The sequence below is a fragment of the Mastomys coucha genome, unplaced genomic scaffold (genome assembly GCF_008632895.1).
Source record: "Mastomys coucha isolate ucsf_1 unplaced genomic scaffold, UCSF_Mcou_1 pScaffold18, whole genome shotgun sequence".
NCBI lineage: Eukaryota > Metazoa > Chordata > Mammalia > Rodentia > Muridae > Mastomys > Mastomys coucha.
Window position 1 is genome coordinate 94,862,654 of NW_022196900.1, and position 7,624 is coordinate 94,870,277.

The following is a 7,624-nucleotide window of genomic DNA, read 5'->3' on the forward strand; positions in this document are numbered from 1 at the left end:
TATTATATCTAAGTACACTGTAGCTGTCTTCAGACACATCAGAAGAGAGTGTCAGATCTCATTACAGACGGTTGTAAGCCACCATGTGGTTGCTGGGATTTGAAGTCAGGACCTTCTGATGAGCAGTCGGTACTCTTAACTGCTGAGCCATCTCTCCAGTCCCTGAAAGAGTTCATTTATTGGGGCTAACAGTTTCAGAAGATGAGTCCATGACCATCTTTTCGGGGAGTATAATAACAGGCAGCAGGCAGGCATGGCGCTGGAGCTGTAGCTGAGGACTTACATCCTTATCAGGAGGCAGAGAGAGGGAGAGAGAGAGAAAGACAGAGACAGAGACATAGAGAGAGACAGACAGACACACACACACACACAGAGAACACTAATTTGGAATGTCATGGAGTTTTGAAATCTGAAGCCTACCCCCTGTGACATACTTCCTCCAACAAGGCCACACCTTCTAATCCTTCCCCAAACCTTTCACCAGCTCTAGACCAAGCATTCAATATATGAACCTAGAGGGGCCATTCTCATTCAAACCACCATATATAGACAGAGTTGAGACTTAGAAAGGTTTAGTAATTTTCACTTTGACATAGAGGTAGTGAGTGGCAGGGCCACAACTGAATCTGGTTGTGACATGCTTCAAACCTTTGACAAAGTTGTTCATGTGTATTTATGACGAAGACAGTAAGGAGAAGGGAGATGGTGAGGTCTCTGCTGAGTTGACACACGGCCTTGTGTTTAGATCCCAGCACCTATGCAAAAGCTAGGCACGTGGCAAACATCTGTAACCCCAGAGCTGGGAAACGCATTGGCCAGCCAGCTTTATGAATCAATCAGCTCTAGGTTGGTGAGAGACCCTGCCTCCAAACTTAGGGTGAAGCAGGCCATAGTGGCCCATACCTTTAGTCCCAGCACTCAGGAGACAGAGGCAGGCGGATCTCTGTGAGTTCAAGGCCAGCCTCATCTGTCTACCTAATGAGTTAGGGGACAGTCAGAGCTACATAGTGAGACTTTTGTCTTGAATCTCACCCCGCAAAATAGTGAAAAACAACGGAGACCAATATTAGTCATTGCTTTCCACATGCAGGTATATATATGTATGCAATTATATGCATATCTACCCACATGGAAATGTATAACACACACACACACACAAGGGGAGAGGGAGAGGGAGAGGGAGAGGGAGAGGGAGAGGGAGAGGGAGAGGGAGAGGGAGAGAGACATGAAATTCAGAGTGATTCCCAGCACCAGACAAACCCAGAATGATGGTATTCACATTTATAATCCTAACACTGCAGGGGCGCAGGAGGATCGGAAATTCAGGGTCACCTTTGGCTACATAGACAGTCTGAGGTCAGCTTAGCTACAAGAGATCCTGTCTCAGGGAGCTTAAAAAAGGGGAGGGGGCCAAGTGTGACAACTATAAAGTAGCCCTATGATTCATGAGATGCTCAGGCGCCCAGTGGAATGAATGTAAATGAGGGGCAAAAGTGATGGATGAAATGTTACCTGCAGTGCACCTGTACCCAGGAGATAAGCCCTTGGTCCATCCATCAAATTACAGTCCAGTTAAAGCAAAATCATGTTTGCATAGCAAAGAACAGAGCTGTGTCAACAGAGGCCTGGATTTGGTTACAGACTCATCTCCGGAATGCAGACACCTGCACCTGGGAACCCCTGAACCAAAGCAGATGGGATCCCAGAGAGGGTGGAGAGGCTGCCTTGGAGTCACCTCCACCCCCAACCCCCACCCCCGCCTTGCAACAAAACTGATGCTGGTGCAAATCCCTCCCCCCCTCCGTGGGAGCCGCTCATCTAAGCATATCTGGCCACTCTCCATTCACTTGGACATTCTCACAGCGCTCACTGTGTGCCAGACTTTAAATGGGAAGCCTGCTGGGGCCAAGGAGAGCAAGACCCTGGAAACCTCTCCTCTGAAGGTTCCTGTAGTCTTGTTTGGGAAAGGGATGCATGTTGGAGAAATATAGGCATGAAAGAGAGTATACAAATGATGACTTTGACATTCCGTGGGAAGCATGCTGAGGTTAGGAGGGTAAAAGATTCCCACCCGGTCTGAAGAAGGAATTCATTTGAAACTGAGAGGTCTTGCTAAGGAGTATGTGTGTGTGTGTGCGCACGCACGCAAAAGTGTGTGGGTGCCTGTGTGCTGGGAGATACCTTGTCTGTGTGGAGTGCTTGTCAGGTACAATAACCTGAGTTTGATCCACAGCACTGCATAAACTAGACGCAAGTATATATACACTTGTAATTTGATCTTTTGGGAGGTGGAGGCAGGGAGATCAGGAGTTCAAGGTCATCCTTAACCACATAGGCAGGTCAAGGCCAGACTGGCCTGTAAGAGATCATGTCCCAAACACCAAAACAAGACACACACCCCTCCCTTACACCTTGTTTCTTGTCAGGGAACTCTTGAATGTCCTCATGACATGGAAGCCAGATGAGCTGAGAGGTCAGAGTGAAGTTGGGAAGCCCTTTACCTCAAATATCTGCTATGGGGGCTGTCAAGAGTGCTCAGTTCCCTGACCTCAATATGTCCACCAGTGTATTCTAATTCCCTTCCCCTACCAAACACACATACATACCAAATAAAATCAACAAATGCCCAGGTGTGGTGGCACACGCCTTTAATCCCAGCACTTGGGAGGCAGAGGCAGGCTGATCTCTGAGTTTGGGGCCAGCCTGGTTGAGGCCAGCACAAGTTCCAGGGCAGCTGAGCTAAACAGAGAAACCCTGTCTCAAAAACCAAAAATAAACAAAACAAAACCCAAAAGAATCTGAATGACACCTGAAGCTGTCCTGCCCTCCACATGCACACATATTTATGTGCACATATACCAACACACTCACAGGCGTACCCCTGCCCCCCGACCCCACTGCCATGTAAGAATTCTAGTACATTCTGCTGACTGCCCAGGGCCAGCTCCACTCTAGAGTAGGAGAAGCCTGCCCTGATGGCGGTGATGTATCTGGTAGGAAGGACATCTAGTGCTCTCCGCAGCTGGGTCTCTCTTGAATGGTTCTTGTCCCCTATTCTCCAGCCATTTGCTCTGCAGGAGGCAGACATTGTTCTCTGGTTGCTCCAGATCCTCCTACCCTTCTGGATTCAACCCCCCTTCACTGGATCAACCCCCTACTTTCCCTTCCTTCAGTGGTTCATCTACTCCTTCTGTGAACCCCAGTCCTGCATCATAGTCACCCACCATTTCAACCTCCCAAAGTGGTTTTGTAGCATCCTAGCCTTCCATCCTCCCGAGGAGTCTGGCCTCTTCACCACTGCCTCCCTCCTTCTCCTGTAGCCTTGAATAGTAGCCACCTTAAAATACCACCTTAAACCACCCTGTGGCCTAAGAGCTCCACTCTGACCTCAGCCCTAGCAGGGCCTTCTGGTTTCTCATTGTGATTTGAAGGACAGTTTCCTCCTTCCTCTGTTAGACGCTGGTATTGAGTTCAGGTTGCCAGCTTCGTGTGGTAAGTGCCTTTATCCTCAGAGCCATCTCGCAGGCCCACACTAGACGAGGTCTGACTTCCAGTGTTCTTGGCTTATTTCCTCCCTCCTCATCGAACAATCTCTCCCTTGCATGGATGCATGTCCCATTGCTGTTGTCACAAATGGCCACAAACACAGTGGCTTAAAACCAGCAGTGATTTACCTATCTTGTGAAGACTAGAAGTCCAAAATGGGCCTACTGAACTACCATGGAGCTGCTGATGCACTGGGTTCCTTCTGGAAACATCTATTTCCCTGCCTTTTCCAGCTGAGAAATCTGGAATCTGAGACCATCATATTGTGACGTCACCTGTGTGCAGGTTTATAAGAACACAGAAGTAGAGGACAAATGACCTTGGGTGTCATTCCATAGTTGCTGTACCCGTTTGTTTGTTTGTTTTTGCTTTTGAGACAAGGTCTCATTGTGTAGCCCTGGCTGTCCTGAAACTCACCATGTAGACCAGACTGGCTTTGAACTCACAGAGATCTGCCTGCCCCTGCCTCTCTAGTGCTGGCATTAAAGGTCTGCAGCCTACCTTGTTTATTTTGAGACAGGGTCTCTCACTTGGCCTGGAACTCACGACCAGGCTAGGCTTGTTGTCTGGCAGGCCTCTATGCCTGACCTGTTTTTTTTAAAGGTGGGTGCTGGGGATCATACTCGGGTCTTCATGCTTGCAAGGCAACCCTTTTATCTACTGAGCCACGTCCTCAGCCTAAGCTGCAGCTTTCCTGGGGTCCCCTCCCAGGAAAGGACCCCTGTGCACACTAGGCTCAATCAGGTGAAGCAGGATGATTCTGCCCATCCCACGGTCTTCTCCCTCTCTGCTTTCTTTCGTTTTCGTTGCGGTGCTGAGCCTCACGTCCTTTGCCATGTAACCTGACATGTCCAGAGATTCCGAGCACTGGCCCCTGGACAGCTGTGAGGGGCTCTTTTATCTCCCCATCAGCCCCTCACACACTCTGCCCCTCTCTGTTTCTCTTACTGACCTAAGCAGACTCCCAGAACTCTCCTAAACCCAGCTGTCCATTCCTCCATGCCTGGTGAGCAGAAGAAAGTGAGGCACACTCAATTCCTTTGGGATCATGGCAAGTGACCCCAGCACAACTACAATTCCACCACTAGCTCAGGCTTTCACGCTGCTGCCTGGCTCCCAGCAGCTGGCATGTGCCGCCTCCTCTCCCTCCTCTCCCCCGCACAGCCTTCCCATCCGCACTCTCTGCTGACTTGTTTCCTCCTTCCCAGAGAAAACTAGGGCAGTAGGAAGGAAGCGTGCTTCCTCAGGCTCAGCTGCGCCCACCAGCATCTGTGCTCGGCTGGGGGCCTCCCTCCCTTCCCTTCCTCCCTCCCTCCCGCTCAAATCCTGCTTGAAGCCATCCGCCTTGCACTCCGGTACTTCCCTGCTCACCGTTCACATAGTGTCCCCTAGGCCTCTCCCCTGATTATCTGTGGCTCCCTCTCCTCCTTTTGGATCATTCTGCCATTAGCATATAAACCTGCTTTTATTTCTGCTGTCATAAACCGGAGCAGACCAACACCCTTTTTTGTCCGTACCTCCCACCCCTTCCAGTACAAAGCCTTATTTCTGATTTTTCTGCAGGAAAAAAAAAAAAGTCTGTGCTCTGTTCTCTTCTGTTCCCTTGGATCCACTAATATCCGGCTTTGGCTTCCACTTCAGTGCGTCTCAAGGTCATGGACAAGCAGCCGCTGCGTACATAAATACAGTGGTCAATTTTCGGCCTTCATCCATTGACGCTGTTTACCGATCTTTCCCGCCGATGCTCTTCACGGTCCTTCCTGGTGTCCTTGTCTCTCCTTGGATCGCTCCTTACCAAGCTTTTCTGCTGGATTCTTACCTTCTTGGTTCTCAAGATGCTGGGGGCTGGGCAGTGATGGTGCATGCCTTTAATCCCTGCACTCGGGAGGCAGAGGCAGGCGGATTTCTGAGTTCAAGGCCAACCTGGTCTACAGAGTGAGCTCCAGTACAGCCAGGACTACACAGAGAAACTCTGTCTTGAAAACAAAACAAAACAAAAAAAACCCCAACAAAACAAAAACAACAACAACAACAACAACAACAACAAAAAGGTGCTGGGGTAGGGAGAGGTGTCACACATAGAATCTTCTAAGCTAACCACATCCAATTTATTGTCCCCTGCATCTCTTCTCTCAATTCCAAGTTTATTTCCATCTTCCACTTGAAGGACACGTAAACTCAAAATTAAGCCGCAGCGATGGCTCACTGTTGCCGAGGTCAAGAACTCCATCCTCAGACCAGAGTCCTCCGTTTCCTTCCAGCCCTAGCCATCTGAGCCAATACACATCAGTCTTGCTTCTGGGGATCTCTTTCCTCATCCCTCACTGGCCCAAGATACTGTCACCCATTGACTGGATTAACCCAGGAATCCCACCCCAGTCTGCTTGTCCTCAACCAAGGGACCCTTTGGGAAGCTAGTCTGTGGACCTAGCTTCCCAGACTCCACAGCCATGGCAGCTAAGCACACTGTCCACAGACTGCTTGTCACCAGCTAACTCCCTCTCTGGCCTCCAAACTGCCTGTCTTCTCATCCAGGGACAGTTTTCAGACACCCAGGGCTCTCCCTCACCCGTCCTCCACATTTTTGTCCAAATGCCACCTTTTCAGAGCAGCTTGTAGACTCCCTGGGTTAGACCAGCGCCCTCAGCAGCCCGGTGCCAGCTGGCTGCAGCTCTCTGTGCGTAGATACCCTACAGTGGCCGTGTGGGTGTGTCCTGTTGTCTTCGGAGCAGACACTAACAGTCTACCACACACCCACACTGAAGAGAGGACTGAGTTAGCCAGAGCCAGGCTGACTCCATGACAGGCTGCAAACTGGCAGTGTGGGAGACTAGGCCTAAGTTTCTGTTTCCTAGAAATGAGAACCCAGATCCAAGAACCTGTGGTCAGTCAACCACAGCTGCGGGCAGCCAGTGTGAGGACACCTTGTCATCTGGTCTGAAGTAAGAATAAGTAGCTAAATAAGTGAGCCCCTGGGAAGTCTCCAGAGCCTGGCCAATTGTAGAATCAGTCAGACCCCTAGAGATAGAGCTAGCCAAGGTGAAAGGGCACACACCCCTCCCTGGGATTCCCCTGACAATAAAAGCCAGGCCAGCCTGTCCACCAGAGGTCTCCATTCCCAAATGTGGAGACCCCTGCATGCAGGACGTTCAGCTAAAGAGATGCTGTTTGCTTTTGCCTACTGTTTGAGTCTGGGGTACATTCTTCTTCGACTCTTGTACCCTAACACTGAGACCAGCTTTGGGGGGACAAATCAATTTTACTTGGGGTGAATCAAGGTTTATATAGTTTTGGAGACAGCGGAAGGGATATCAGAGCGGGCAAAGGACGTTGGCTTAAGACTAAGGTCCTGAGATAGCTCATTAGCATGGAGAGGCATTCCAGAAATCTCAGGTGATAGCTGAGGGAGTTCTTACTGGGGGAGAAAGGAAGCTGACCTGTAATCTAACCAAGGTTACGGACATTCTGTTGGGTGTAAGTCGTGGGGAAATAAAAGGCGGGGGTGGGGGGGAAGGTGACCCACATCTAGCCAGAGCTGGGGGTGGGGCACTGGGCGAGGTGGACACGGGAGTTGGACTGCGCTGCGGATCCCACGGAACCACCGGGCGGGCATTGGACTGTGAGAATCCACGGGATCCCGCTTCTGGGGGTGAGGAAAAGGCGCGTCTGGCGGGTCCCCGAGGAACGGCCAGAGTCAGGCTCTGACTCTCGGGCAGACAGACTGCTGGGAACTGCAGACTAGCCGGTTCTGGAGTCCCTGGGCCACACAGAGGCCAGGGACAACAGGTTCTCACTCTCGGACATCCCATACGTCGCTGTACTTCGAGGAAGAGCTGAGAACAGACTTTCAGGTGGACTCTGGCCCAGGGGCAAAGGGAAAAAAGGGTAGGAGGAGAGCTGTGGCAGGTTACCGCGGAGAGACGAGAGTCTGGCTAGTTCAGGCGGCTAGTTTGGCTGGAGGCCGTGGCTGGAGTGCAGGGAGGCCTCCCGGCGGGAGGTTAGACGCTCGGCTCCTTAGAGGGAAACCTGCTCCATTGCTCCAGCACAGCGGATCCTGATGGTTTTAAGGAGTTTATTG